Below are 16,534 nucleotides of genomic sequence, written 5' to 3'. Positions count from 1 at the left end.
ATATATCTCTTGATTAGTGTAGCCTGCTGACAAGACTATGTAGATATGCCATTATTTCCATTAAATGGAGGGTAAAGGTAGAATTGTACTCTTACATAGCAAATTTGTATTGTAATCATTTTGTGATACATGCTAATGAGTAATACACATTTCTTGTATTTTATTCTGCTGAAATTTTAGACAGTCTTACATCATGAAAAGTAAAAGAATTACACATAAATAAGAATCTTAGTGCTAAACTATGGAACTATAGTATCTCAGTCTAGATAATAAGGTAAAAGTGAAAGAGAAAAGAACCATGGCCTTTATTTATTCATTGTTGTATCACCAGTACCTGGCACAGTGCCAAATAAATGAAGGTATTAGTTATAAACAAGGAGAGTATATTGAAAAGTAAAATATAAGAAGCACACATTGAAGAAGGAAAGTTTCTTATAATCCAAAAGATTTTCCTAATGAGAGTAGTCAGATGTATCAGTGTCACCCCAGATATACAGACTCTGGGTAAGAAATCATGATTTTTCTTAAGCTAATTGATCTTGACTACGGAGACATGTCCATCAAAGAATTATTATAACACTGAATATTCATTTATTTTCCCATAAAGTTTCACTTTACGTTTCAAATCATTTAACTGCTATATTCAGTAATAATTCTAAAACACATGTATTAATACGTATTCCATTAATCCCTAGTGGTCTATTCGGAGATTGCTAACATAAAAATTATCATCACTGTTGTTAATTTTTCATTTTGCTATTGAACATTTTGTTAAAAATTTGCTAACATGGACTTAGTTTCTACTTCACAATAAAAATATACACACTTCATATTAAAGAATAATCCATCCCATAACATATTTTATCCTTATATGTTGACCTAACTCTGAGATCAATAGCCTGCAAAGGTATTTTCTTACAAATAAAGGGAAGGTTTTCCCACTGTGGGACTGTGATTTATGAGTTGAATAACAACAAATGTAAAGAAATTAGAAATTAAGCACTTCCCTACTTTCTGGTCTGTGTCCCATATCTAATGCTGGGCTGTAGCACAGGTTGGAGGGAGGCTTCAAGCTGCCCACGCGAGCACAAGTCTGTTTTTTAATGAAGCATAACACCTTTTATACAGTGGGAAAGAAAAGAAAGGGACTTCTACGGCTTTATGCAATCTGACCTCTCATTACCTTTGACCTCTTCTCCTAGGGCTCTTGTCCCTCTTATACTTCCCTTCGGCCTCTCTTGCACTGGCTGTGCCTCTGTCTAGAAGGACTTTGCCTAGATATCCCAGAGCCAACATTTTAGCTTTTCCTAAGGCTTTGCTTAAATGTCACTTCTCAACGATGCCTGTTCTGGAAACCCTATTTAAAACTACAAACTTTGTCCTCAGGACTTCCTAACCCCTTATGATATTTATTTTTTCCAACAGCGCCTACCACCCTCTAAGATAAAACATAACTAATTTATTATATTTGTAGTTTTATTTATTTATTATACTTGTGGTTGTCTTCATCCCTTTTATTCATTATAATATGCATCTTCAACTTATCAAAGTATCAACCTTCAGATATTATTATATTGCTTTACTAATGAAAATAGAAGACACTTATAACAGTGTAATTCTATTGATCTTCCTACTACCTTCTTTGCTCTGTTAGTCACATACACTCACACACATACAGATATGTTTTCCCATTACTGCTGTTATGAATTAACACAAAGGCTTAGTGGCCTAAAACAGTGCAAATCTGTTATCTTCCTTTAGGTCAGGCGTCCCAAATGGATTTCACTAGGCCAGAATCAAGATATTAGTAGGGTTGTGTTCTTTCTGGAAGCTCTAAGAAAGGATTTTTATTTGTTTATTTTTTTATTTGTTTTACCCTTTCCAGTTTCATGAGGCTGTCTGCATTTCTTGGCCTGTACCCCTGCCACTGGCCTCTTCCATCCAGTAATGGCTGGTCAAGTCTTTCTCATTATCACATCACTTTGACATTGACACTTCTGCCTACCTTTTATGTTTCTAAGGATTATCGTGATTACATTGATTTTACCAGGATAATTCAGACAAACATTCTATTTCAAGGTTAGCTGATTGGCAGATTGAATTCCATCTACTAACTTTATTCCCCTTTGCCGTATAATTAAACATATTTACAAATTTTGAGGATTAGAACTTGGAGATCTTTGGGGAACTATTATTCTGCCTACGCGATATATATATAGAAACAAGAAAAAAGATGTCTTTTGTTTTACGTAAAGAATTATTTATATTTTAAGGTGCTTTTTATTCCTTCATGCATATTTGGGCTTCCATCTAGTACCATTATCCTTTAGTATTAAGAGTTCTTTTAGCATTTCTCATATTGCCAGTCTCCTGGAATATGATCCTCAGATTTTGAAATTATGAAAATTTCTTTTGTAATTATTTTGAAGGATATTTTTATTGGATCTAGAATTCTAAATTGACAAGTGTTAATTTATTTGTTCTTACTTGAGCATCATTTAAAAATGTCATTTTTTTATCTTCTGGCCTCCATTGTTTCTGAACGAGATCATCTGTCATTTCTATCACTTATATCCTGTATGCAAAGTATCTTTATCGTCTGATTGCTTCTAATGTTTTTTTCAATTATTTTAGTTTTTTCAGAAATTTCAATTAAAATGTGCCTAAGTATGATTTTCTTTTTTCTTTTTTTATAATTTTTGAGTTTAAACCAGCATCTTAAAAATTGATTGATGCTTTTCATCATTTTTAGATACTTCTGACATTATCTTTTCAAAAAATTTCCCCATTTTTCTCTCATTTTCATCTTGTTCTCCAATATGCATGTTATTCCCACAAATCTTAGATGATGTGTTAATTTCATTTACCTACTTTGTGTATGTGTTCTCACTTCATATAATTTTTATTGACTTTATTCAAGTTAGAATATGATGAAATTAAACGAATTCTTTATTTGCAATATTATACTCTTATAGTTCTTGCATTTGTTACTTTTTTATATATAATTTTACATATAACTTTTCTATTGATATTCCCCAGCTTTTTTTCTAGCTCCTCTAACATGTTCTAATAGCCTTCAAGTCCTTATCTGCTAGTTATTATTACTGGGTCAACAATGGGTCTACTCCCATCTGTTTTTTCCCCCATTGAATATTAATAGCATCCTGTACTCTTTATGTCTCATAATTACTGATTGTGTGTGTGCCATTGTATATGTGAGGGGATGGTAGGAACAAAAATAATACTCACCCAAAAAAAGGGCATGCCTTTTCCTCCGCCACATTGTTAGTATAGTGGCTAAGTTAGCCAGTTGGTAGTTGACGGATTACTGGACTTGATTGCATCTTTAGTGAGGCTTAACTCACCACCAGGTTTGACTATTTTCTGGGCAGGATTTGGAGTTTTTGTTCATCAAGGCTTGGGATCTGAGAATTGGCAAAACTCTGAAAATTTCTCTATGTTTTAGAGTCCAGTCACCAGTTTTTCAAGCCATGGTTGAATTCACAGCACAGTTGCCGCATTTTGGATCAATGGCTATTTCTCTTTGCTGTCCAACCTGAGTTTCTGTTCTGCCCCAACTTTCAGGAATTGCAGTGCACTCAGTGAAAGCCCTTATTCTACCTGCACAAGAGGTGGAGGCCTCGTACGAGTGGGTGATTTGACTCAGCTTGGGGATCTCCCCTCCTAGTGAGTGGGCTGTTGATGTGCATTCAAGAAGACCCTTTGTGCCTTTGAGAAAGGGGGTCACAGTGATCACTTTCAGTTCTTCTGTACCCTCACCTTCTCCCATGCAGACAGTTAGAAGTCTATAGGAAATAATGGGTGGATAGAGATAGACTTTCTATTTGGGGTTCTAATTCATCATACAAGCCACACGCAGCATTACATTTCATTGAGTGTCTGGCTTCAGATCCCGATCTATGGCAGATTTGTGCCTTCTCCCACCATTCCTCAGTGACTGAGGCCAGACATGCATCTTGTTTATTTCTGGATTTCAATTTACCTTGGTTTCTTTACATCTGAAATCTCTGAGGGTTTTTTAAAATTATAGTTTTATAGCTTACCCAGAATATTTATGCTGATAGTTTGGGAGTAATAGTATATTGGGAGTGTCTACATGTTACTGGAAGCAAAAACATTCTTTGCTAAAATTTTCATTTTCTTTTTGAATTATCAGAGCAGTTTTGAAAAAATGTTATTGATATTAAAATTGAAATAGTTTTAATTTTTCTTCTTCATACAAAATAATATTCCATTTTGTGTGTTTAGCAGCTGAAAATACAGCAATGGTCCCCTGATTTTCCTTCAAAAATAACTCTGTACATTGTTAAATGTGATAAATTTAATGTCACATTTTTCAATGTTTAGCTCATTTTGCTTTCGGGCATCCATTTATGTATCAACACAGCTACCATGTGCTAAATACTTGGTGTGAATTTTGCACACCTGTTTGATATTGAATATTTAAATCACCTTATGGACATGGACTAACATTTGTGGGAGTTGCTACTAGGTGGCACTAACTTGTAAATATCCATCATACTTAATAATGCCTCTTCAATGTCATGGTACATTAAGGCTGCAAGACATATCCTTGTTAAAATATAATCAAGCATGATTAGTAAATTGCCTTCTATTAGAAAAGTGTGAACTTGAAAATGCAAAAGAAGGAAGAATTAAAATATATTTATTTATACATTATCCTGTATTATAAAATTATTTAAGGACGCATAAAAATACAAGTGGATGATTCAGATGATGAAATAATTAGACAGAAATTTATAAAAAATGAATTAGATAGACACAAGGTTAAATCACAAATGATATAAAATGAGTTGCTATGCTGTTTTTGTAATATGAAAAACAAGTTGAACTCTGTCCTGTCTAATTTTTCACTGTGTCAACATGGGGTTTATTTGTAGTTAGAGTGGAAGAACTTCCAAACGTAGATTAGATCATAAGGGAGTTATTTTAACTCCTGGAGCTCTAGATGTTTTCCATGACGTGATTTTTAAACTTGTCCCTCCAAGCCACAGTCTTGCTTCATCTTCCATTAAGTTTCAGACAACTAACTGTCACTTGATCAGTTGCTCTTATTGATCAGTCTTATCCAAGAGCAGTTTCAATAATTCCTAAAATGCCCAGCAACTCCCTAGAGCAGGAAACCACCTAAATATCAACGCTCTTACGCCAGGTCTCAGCAGCCAAGCTTGAACTGTCCACAGGAAATGTGTACCATGAATTCTTAAAAGAGGTTGTCAGCCATGTTCTTTTCCTTCAGATGACCCACCCTCATTGATGTTCCCTTCACATCTGCTACAGAGAGTCTCATATTCTCACTGATATAGTGATTAACATGAGAATGCTAGTTATTTCACATGGACGGTATCTCTATGTTCTCCCAAAATGTTAGGTGATAATCCCTCCTCTAATTTGTCCACAAGTAGGAAAAAATGCCATTGGTTTACATTTTGTTACATTCTGTCACCTTAGAGACTCAGTCTCTTCTTGTCCCTTTGTGGTCCCCTCCCACAAATCATCTTTATGAGGCTTTCTTAAGTTTCTCTCTGTAGCCTTTCTCCATTGGTCTTAAGCTGTAGGACATAGGGTTGGGTATGGGAAAGGTCCTGTGTCATTCTCTAGATCCTTCTCTATCTCTGGCCCTTACCCTTGCCCCCGAAGAATCTTCACAAAGATATTCTCAGTTCTTCCTGCCCCAAATAAAAAAGTCTCTTATAAACTAACTGATACAAATTGATTCTTCAAGCCCTCCACCTCCTTCAATTAATTGGAAACACTTTGATCAGCTATAATTCTCTCTAGAATAAACTGGGATTATATACATACCCTAATTTTGAAAGACCAAATGCTATATTTCCTTGTGGATTCTTGGAATTGCATTTAAAAACATTTCTTCCAAAATGGCAACAGTATTTATCATAATCTACCTTTTGTTCTGAATTTGCACATTCAGACAAATTTGATTATGTGCCAACATCTCCCAATTTTACCATTCTGCTATAAAGGGAGTTTCTAATCCTGATTCTCAAGATATTTTGAGGCAAAATTTCTCCTGCCGACTCAGCTAAGCATCTCACAAAACTACATTGTTATTCTGTTATCAGAAGGGACCTTTGTAATCAATTCTATCTTCAAGCAACATTCCTCTCTGAGCAATTTAAGATAACATATGCTAGTTTGTGATACAAAAACACAATGATTATAAACTAATTTGTAAAGACAGATTTACATACAAGGCTGTTAGGCTGAAATAGTTACCACTTCCTCTTTAAAGGCTTACCATTAGGCCAGACATAAATATCTGGAAAAGCATGATCTGTTCTTATTTGTCATTATCCATCCTTCTCAAGCACAGTGTACATACTGTGCTACCATGCCTGGGAGTTACTAGAAGCGAGTGCACGAGAGAGTTGCTTCAGTTGCTTATTTTTATACTTAAAAAAGGGTTAAGGCTATAGCTGCTTCTTATTGTGAGAACTTTGTCAAAGAAATGATTATTCTTTATTTCCTCTCTCGCCAACCTTAAGTCCTTAATAGCAAACCATATTCTACCAAGTTTTATCGTGATAAAATAAGCTTTGTTTCTTTCTTTTCTCCTCTAAAATTTCTAGACAATTAAATGAGTGCAGTGCTATTTAAGCAGTGAAGAAAGAAACATAATGTTGAGCTGCACCCCAAAGACATTTCTTTTGTCATATAATGCTTTTTATCCACAGATGTTAGTTGAAAATTGATATAATGGTATTTCTTGTAAGTCTACCAGAAACAAAACAAAACAAAAAACATTTTAAAAGTAGAATAGATGTAATTGTATATAATAAATGAGCCTAGTGGAATTATACTAGAAACCCATAGGGAATAATTATCTATCAGTGGCACCTGCAGAGGAATTATAAGCAGCTGCAGAATTTGATTTTTGAACAAGAAAACAGGAAAAATAACTTAAAGACTGGTATTAAGAATTGAGAAGTTAGAGAACAGAACAGAATATCGAATGAGAAGAAGAGGATATAACCTGGATTTCCATCCAAAGATAATAACGTGAAACATAGCTAGAGATGTAATTTTTAAAATTATTATGGGAAAATGTACAGGGCCAACTAGGGTAGAGGTGGGAAAAACATTGCATTTGAATTTCACACTCAAATTGTGACTCTCATTTAGGAATGTAAAAGTGTCTAAATTTAGAAATTGGTTTGTTAGCATGCTGTAATAAAAGTATATAAATTCATAAGACAGCCAAAGACACTTCAAATCCTGTTGTGACCTACAAGCTATATGGTCTTTGAAAGTAATTTGATATTTCTGACCATTTGTTTATATAATCGTGTGGTGAAGATCAAATGAATTTGCACTTGTTTTATGCTTTTTACAGAGCTTAGTGTATACTAGGTACTTAGAAAATGTGGGTTTTTGTTTTACCCCTTTTTATTACTTTGGTAATTTCACAAAGTTTATAAAAGTCTTTTCTTGAATATAGATAGATGTGAAAGAGAGAGAAAGAAAGAGAGAGAGGGAGAGGGAGAGAGAGAGTTCTCATTCTTCAAGGTAGTTTTGTTCTATAAAGTTGCCATGAACACTAAGCTAGTGAACACTGAACATTGCTCCTAGCAGAATACAGAATTAGGTTCCTGTGAGCCTCTCGTGACACTTTCATCAACATACCAATACATGGCCATGTTTTATGCATGTTTCTATTTAGACATGTATAGAATATATATTATGATTTGTTGTTTCATACCTGAATGAAGGTGGGGGTGGGGTTGACTAAAAAGGAGCGTGAGGAAACCTTATGAGGTGCCTTTTATTATAATAAATTATACTTCAATAAAGATTATTTAAAACACACACAAAAACCCCCCACCCTCCAGATACTGCTCCTGTTCTTGGTAATTCATGACACTGGGCACTTCAAAAGAGTTTTCTGAACTCATTGCTTCTACTTTCTCTTCTCCCGTTCTTTCTACTTTCTGCGCAAAATCACCTTTCTGCCCCTCTGCTACTACCCTGTGCTATTCTGAGAGTCACCAACTATTTCTGCATTCATCTTCTGCTCTGCAGTTATTCATCTTTTATCTCTCAGTTTCATGCCTGCCTTCCTCCCTCTCTCCATCTACGCAGTAATGTTCCCTTCCTCTCTGATGCTGAGGCTGAGACTCTGAGTCTCTTGCCAGCAGTTTTCCTGTTATATCTTACAATGTCCTACTTGCTGAAGATATACTAGAGGGAATGGAAAGTGGGAGGAGGGTGAGGGGATAGGACTTCTTTCCTCTTTTTTTGTTGTTGTTCCTGTCAGAATCAGTTCAATAGCAACAGATGATTGACTTCCTACTCCAGATCACAGCTTCCTTTGGCATCCCAGAATCTAACACTAAGAACCTCCTGCTTCACGAAAGCACCAGCTGCAAACTCTAAACTCCCATCACAGCCCTGCCTCCCCTTAAGCCCACCTTTCCCTCCTGCTCCAACAGACCCTGGAGGCTAGGTGCTTCCTGCAGGCACTAATCTGTGTGTTAGCTCACATCCCATGTTTCCTCCTTCAGCTTTACCACACTATGTAATCCAATTAAGTCCTCTCTGTTTTGGATAATTAGTGTGGCTTTTGATTTTTTGACTGAGCCAGAAGAATATAAAATGTGGTACTAGGGATGATACCAGAAAACATACCTTCAAATTTGGGTTTATGGCATTGGCGTTGTAAGTGTTTGGACTCAAACTGAGGGTTGAAATTTTTGAAGCTTAAAGAATATGCAGCTATTTTGAAGGAGTCTTTCCTGGTAATTTCAGTAGTCTCTGACAAAGTTTTTGGAGGGAAGTGGTGTTTGCGAAAGGTCAGACATATATAAATGTATTGATAACATGTCATTTAAATAAGTGATATTCATTACCTTAATTATTTTTCTTATTAGATAATATTAGGGAGATGTGCATATATTTAGTAATTTACTCTCTCTTTTGGAGAAGATACATTTAAGTTTCTATGTTCAAATATAAAAAGTACATAATAATAGCAGGCAGGAATATGGATTCTAATATCAGACTGGGGTAAAAACTTGTAGTTTAATCTTGGACCAACATTTAATACCATTGGATTATACATCCCTCATTTGTAAATAAATAGCAGTATTTGAGACTTATGTTCTTTTCCAGTTTTGTGGTCTCTTATAGTATAGGTAGATACAGAGATGTTTAGAACCAGTGAGATTCAGATGCAGATCACAACGGTAACCCAAACCAGAAGGAACAGTTTGTATACGGGAAAAAATGGTAGGTATCTAGGTGCAAAAGTATAAATTTTCCAGAGTATCACTCATATTCTTGGTTAGATTTGAAACACAAAAGCAAAATTTTAGAGACATACAAAATGGATGACCCAACTCAAAAATGTGAAGACAGGTAAAATATGAAAGTTGCAAATATTCGCATGTGAAAAATTCAGAACTTTTAATATTTCTTATGGACATTCGAATGCTATATGTAGTTGTGTTTATAGTTATTTCACTTATCATATGGTATTTTTTTTAAATACAGATGGTCCTAGCTATCTGTGTATAATTAATATGGGTAATAAAGCCTATTCACATGAATCATATTGCAAGAGAGCACCATATTTCAAATGAGATGGGAAACAGTTTTATCGGGGATTTAGTTTGGAAAATAAAATAGTGTAAAATAAATATATTTTCCTTATATTCAGCAAAAGATTACCATATCAACTATTAACTAATTCATAAAAGCAAAAATAAATTGTAATATTTTTAGCAGTAATTTTTAGATAAAAATTGTAATATTGTTTTCTAAAATATTAGAAACGCCCATTTACACAGTGACTCAGAAGCCTATGTCTATAATCAAATTCCAGTTTGACATAGTATTAGTTAAATACTACAGAAGTGCAGAGATCATGAAACATCAATATTCTTGAAAATCTTCCCAGTCAGAGGTAGTACCGATTAATCAGTACCACATTCTGTATGTGAACTATGTCTTGGTTTTAAAATGATTTAAAAAATGCTGCATTTTTAAATTCACAGTTGAGTTTTTGCATCTTAATAATGATAGTATTTGGATATTTCATCAGCTATTCTAATGGCTTCTTAAAACTCTTTGATGTTCAAATCATTCCCTTTTGCCTCCCTATTATATTTTCTCTTCTTTAATTGAGAAGCTGATCTAACTATGCCAAATAATTATTTGGGATTTATGCCGTTTTCCAAATTACATTGACTTTTTATAACTTTCCATTTTTCTAATAGTTATGGTTTCATATAGATACCTCCAAATTATATTTATCGCATTTTATTATCCCACACCAGTTGATCTCTGAATACTATTTTTCAAAATAACAACAGAAGAAAACCATTTCACATAATGAAACTCATTATTAACGGCAACATCTTGATTCCTTGAAATCTAGGTTTGCTCGGTTCAAACCCGAATATTGCTGTGTTTCCTGTTGTAATTCCCCATGACAGGAGACATTTGTCCCACCCTGGGCTACAATAAGTACGCATCACTTGTGTTACCATTCTCTAGTCTGATTCTTATAGATGCTTCTTCACCTAGATAGTATCTAAGAGAGAAAATTCTCTTCGATACAAGAAAAATCCTTCAAAATAATTTGAAATACGCTATTTTTAAAATATAACTTTCAAAAGCTTTTATTGAAGTTTCAAACAGTTTATCATCATTTATAAACTTTCTTTTTTGGTACTATCTACCAAGTACCAAAGTGATGATGTTTCCTATTTTATAGTGAGATCAAAATTGTAATGGATTCCAATAGTTTAAGAATAAAGTGAACACATCAAAAAGAAATTGCTTCTGAGCTGAGAAGACACGTTTCAAAAAAAATCAGTAATATGTTCTTATAGTTGATCCAGCTGATCAAGATGGGTCAACTGTGTTGTGTCAAGAATAAATACTCATTACATAAATGTCTGATATCTCTTGCTTGCATGCTGTCATAAAACTGATAAAATGTGTCTCTAGTCTTAGCAAAAATGTTATCTAGTGGCTCTTTGTCTACTAAAATAAGTATAACTTGGCACTGATTATAAATAAGACAACTAGCTATCAGCATTTTTTGGAGTGTAGTGTTGAATGTTTTTACATAATTCAAGTTAATTAGATGGTGTGAAGAATCACTGTTTGATGCTGCCATTGATATATAGCATGAGCCTCCACGGAGAACAATATATTCACCAATAAAATTTCTGTTTTAGTGCCTAAAGGCTAAAACCTGTATTAGAGAGTATTTTTACTGCTCAAAACTTTTACTCCATAAATGTTAGTTATTTTCCTTTGTTTTTGTGGGGACACTGGATTGACAAAATGATTTTTCAGAAAAGTAGTAGAATTAAACATTGATAAAATAAAAACTATGTGAAATTAGTTTAAATCTAGGCTTTTGGGTCATTGTATCGTGCATAATATTTATACAAAAAGTAATGCTTTTCATCTGTTTTCAGGTAGTCACAAGATAGGCAATGAGGATTCTAATTTCAGTTGGAACACATTATATAATGCAATTATAAGTTGAATTTCTTCACCCTATAAAAAGAACTTAACTCAGGGCAACACTCCTTTCAATTTTGACAGTCTCAGAATGATTTGCTGTCAATATAAGAAATATTATATTTTATGCATATTTTCACCACATCTATGATCCATTATAATCTGCTTTAACACTAATTTTGAAAATAACATTTGCATATTATAATGGGCCCAATTTCAGGCTTACAATAAAAGACTAGAGCAATAAACTGGATTGGAGATTCATATTTAAAACAAATGAAACTGCTTTATGAAATATTTTCTCTCCAGTCAACATGGGGATTCACTAGCAGGGTCTATCCAACTTTTTCTTCACCAGCACATCTGAGGGCTAGATCATGCTATCCTTTGGCGATTTTCAGAGGGAAGAGGGAGGCTACCTCTCCAGTGAGGGAGTATATCAGAGTCTTGACTGTGGGGAGATAAGCAGTTGGATTAAAAATTGAAGATGATTCTCTGATAGCAGTACAAAACTAACCTTCTTCCCCACCATTGTGTGGCTCTTGAATTGATTTGCTTTCTATTAATAAGTATATAACAGTATTTTCTGATGTTTATTGAACATTTATATGCCAGATAACTTTAAAAAACTTTGTTTCATTTAATTCTCATAATAACTCTATGAGGCAGGTATTCCTATCCCCATTTTACAATTGAATTAATTAAAATATTAAGTAAATTATTCAAATTGGGTATTGCTAGAGCTAGAGCTCGAAGAGAAGGCAATAAGACTTCGAAGTCCATAATCTGAATTACTATTGCTCTACTATTTCATCTAGTTTTCTCTCAGTTTAGCATTACGTACATCTTAATGAAATTGTTTATTTTGAAAATATCCGATGCCATTTACATCTAGTAATGTGATCATCAGTAAAACATATTTTCTAAAATGAATATAGCTATGCATCTAATCAAAGATCAGTTGATTTAATCACTGCAGTAGTTAGACATTCCACCCCTCACAAAGTGATAACCCTCCTCCCCCAATTTATTGCCCCTCTGACATCCTATGTATCTACTACAATTCCATTTACTCTATTCCCTATGCTATGCTCCATATCCCGTGACGATATATATATACATATATTATACTTGACATGCAATATTATTCAACTGCAGCTTCAGGTATAGAATGCAATGGTCAAGCAACTGCACCGTCCATGAAGTGGTCTCCCTAATAAGACATGTTCCTTTCATATTCCCGTGGCAATATTGTAGTTACTAATTTATGCTGTCTAATCCCATCCCCTTCATCCACATCCCCAGCCCCCTCCCTTCTAGCTACGATCAGGTTTTCCTCTGTATCTCTGAGACTATTTCTGTTTAATTTGCTCATTTATTCAGATCTTTAGCTTCCACATATAAGTGAGATCATATGGTATTTGTCTTTCTCTGACTGACTTATTTCACTTAGCATAATATTCTCTAGGTCCATCCATATCGTTGCAAATGGTAAGATTTCATTTTTTTTATAGCCGAGTAATACTCCATTGTATAAATTTACCACGGTTTCTTAATCCAGTAATCTACTGATGGGCAGTGGGCAAAATATTTGAAAAGATACTTCAACAAAGAAGATTTCTGTAGGGAAAGAAGCACATTAAATAATACACAACATCATGTGAATCTATGGCAATGCAAATCAAAACTCCAAGGCACCACCACTATATATCCATTATAATGGCAAAAATTAAAAAGATGCATCATACCAAGTTTTGGAAAGTCTGTGAATCAACTGGAACTCTAATATGCTGTAATAAGAATGTAAAATGTTACAACAGTTTTTAAAAACAGTTTAGCATTTTCTTAAAACATACCTACCTTATGACTCAGCCATTATTACTATTATATGTGGTATAGTATAAATTATATATTATATATATTGTATTCTATAGTAATAATAGCTGCAATATTACTAGCCATCATTACTATCTGTAATTTCTATATATTTGCCTAAAAGAAACAAAAGCATATATAAACACAAAACTTCTAAAAACATTAAGAGCAACTTTACTGCAATGGCCTAAATGTGTATCAATAGGCAAATGGAGAAACAGATTGTGATATATCTATACAATAGAATAATGCTAAACAGTAAAAAGGAAAAAACTGTTCTTATACCCAACAACATGGATGAATCTCAAATAATTATGTTTCATGAAATACTCGTATGCCGTACTGAAAAGAACGTACATGCTATATGATTCCACTTATTAAAAAGTCTAAGACATGCAAATTACATTGACAAAAAGAAAACTAGTTTTTGCCTGGCGATGGAAAAGATTGGCAGAAAGGCATGGGAGAAAGTGATTAGATTATACAATAAAATTTGGAAGTGGTAGATATAGTCAGTATCCTGATTGTAATGATTGTTTCATGGGGGTGAACATATATCAAAATGTATTAAATTTATATTAATCAACATATATAATGAGAAGCTGTTACCTATGTGTAATAATAATAATAATATTTTTTAAAAAATGTAATTGTTGGTGAGGATTTGGAGTAAGTGGGACACTACACATTTCTGGTAGGAAGCAGTTTCTCATAAGGTGAAATGTTTATTTAGCATATGATACAGATATTCCATTCCTCAGTTTTTCCCCAAGAGTAATTAGAACAAAAGTGTTGTTCATATAGGTTCATAGCTGCTTTATTCACAAAATCTCAAACCTGAAAACAACACAAATGTTCACTTATTATGAATGGATAAACAAATTGGGTTATATTCACACATGACGTATATCACTCAGCAATAAATATAGATGCATTCAACAATACTGATATGTAATAACTTGTACTAGGTGAAAGAATCTGACCAAAAAATATACACGTATGATGCCATTTCTAGTAAGTTCTAGAACAAGCCAAGGTAAGTTTTAGTGATGGGAAGCATATCAAAATTGACTACAGAAGAGCGGATTTATAAGTACTTCTTAAGGGATAAAATCTTTATTGGTGCTTACACACATTTGTCAGAATTCATCAAACTGTACATCTGAAGTTGGCATTTCTTATTGTATGTAAATTATTTATCAATATGGTTGATTTAAATAACCTGAAAGTACCAGGTCTCTAAGAAGTTGAATCTTAAAACATTGACATGACATTTTATATGATAGTATAATACAAATTCCTGTAAATTTTTGCTAACTTTCATTTTTGTAAAACTGAAATTCACAGTCAGATCTACAATTAAGGCCATGATACATTCTTTCAGCATTTGAAAAATGGTGTAATTAAAAAGTAAAACACAGTTCTACCTGTGGAATGCCAAATTCCAGCCATATTAGATTCATGAATACAAAAACTTATTGGACTTAATGCCCTTTTAAAAGGTTAAATTCAATGAAGCCATTGTAAAGATCAATTATGAATTATTTTTATTTATATAACTGTTGTGGTAGAATTTATCATTTTACCATGTTTGACCTAAATTGGTTCTGCGTGACCGTGCAAAAGTTACCAGTGACTATTGTTAGAATATGTGTCACTGTTCAGTTAGGAACCCTTTCAGTGGAAATGCAGTATATATTAATATGATATATAGTGTATATGTGGTAATGACCAATGCATAGATAGTTAGAGCTTATGGTTTAAAGATCTTATGGTTCACCTTGCTGAGTCACTGCTGTTTATCACCGTTGTTCTCTCTGATCCTGTGGTTTCTCTCCTGGTCTTCATATGTCACTACCCCTCCGTGCATCCAGTTTCCTGTAGGAAATTCAGACTGCCCAATATAAGGTTATAAAATAGGCTTTGACTTTTCCATGCTATTTTCCTTATCTTGCTTATTTCCCCATAAGACACTATATGAATTAAATTTTGTGTGTATTTTTTTTTAATTAAAGTTTATTGAGGTGACAATTGTTAGTCAAGTTACATAAATTTCAGGTATACAATTTTGTGTTACATCCTCTATAAATCACATTGTGTGTTCACCACCCAGAGTCAGTTCTCCTTCCATCACTATATAATTGATCCCCTTTACCCTCATCTACCACCCTCCTCCCCCTTTATCCTCTGTTAACCCCTAAACTGTTATCTGTGTCTATGAGTTTTTGTTTCTCATTTGCTTGTCTTGTTTTTGAAACCATATGGTTCTCTGCTGTTTCTGTCTAATTTATTTCACTTAGCATTATAATCTCAAGATCCTCCATGTTGTCACAAATGGTCCTATTTCATCTTTTCTTACCACTGAATAGTATTCCATTGTGTATATATACCACAACTTCTTTACCCATTCATCTATCAAAGGACATTTGGTTGTTTCCATGCCTTGGCCATTGTAAATAAAGCTGCATTTTTTTTATGGCTCAAAAGCTTCTAAGTTCTGTGAAAGCATACTGTCCCTGATTTTTGTCACTGCTTTCTACTTAGTGCCTGTATGTGACAGGTACTCATGAAATATTAGTTGCATGGATGGATGCATCTTCCTGATCAGTGAATAGATGTAGGAAAAGCAAGCTTTGTCAGAGTCTGACCAACCCTGATGAATAAGTTTCTGTTTCCCAACCTTGGTGTGAGCCCTTGAAAGTAAGAAATCAGGATTTCTCCACTGGAGTAGAAGAAAAAATAAAATCCAATCCATTGGTTTAGAAAATGAGCTATACATCTTGGCTAAAGCATAGCTTCGTATCTACTTTCAAAAAGATTAAAGGAATTAAAAATTGAAAACCAAACGATCACCTAATTATTTGCAGTTCTACTTTCCAAACACACTGGTTATCCCAATTTATGGTGACCAATCACCGAGTTAATAAAACACTTGTTCTCATCCTACCTATTTCACTGATTACTTTTGGTCCTCTATGCCCTTACCAAGCTATTGTAATCATGTTCGTTCTCACCACATGTAGATACTGAAAAACAACAGCAGGATTGTTCTTTCTTTTTATCTGATTCCAATTAAAATCTAAATTAAGCCAAAACTCAAGTCAAGAACATGCCTGCGTGT

The sequence above is a fragment of the Rhinolophus ferrumequinum genome, chromosome 4, assembly GCF_004115265.2.
Source record: "Rhinolophus ferrumequinum isolate MPI-CBG mRhiFer1 chromosome 4, mRhiFer1_v1.p, whole genome shotgun sequence".
Taxonomy (NCBI): domain Eukaryota; kingdom Metazoa; phylum Chordata; class Mammalia; order Chiroptera; family Rhinolophidae; genus Rhinolophus; species Rhinolophus ferrumequinum.
This window is presented reverse-complemented; position numbering follows the sequence as displayed.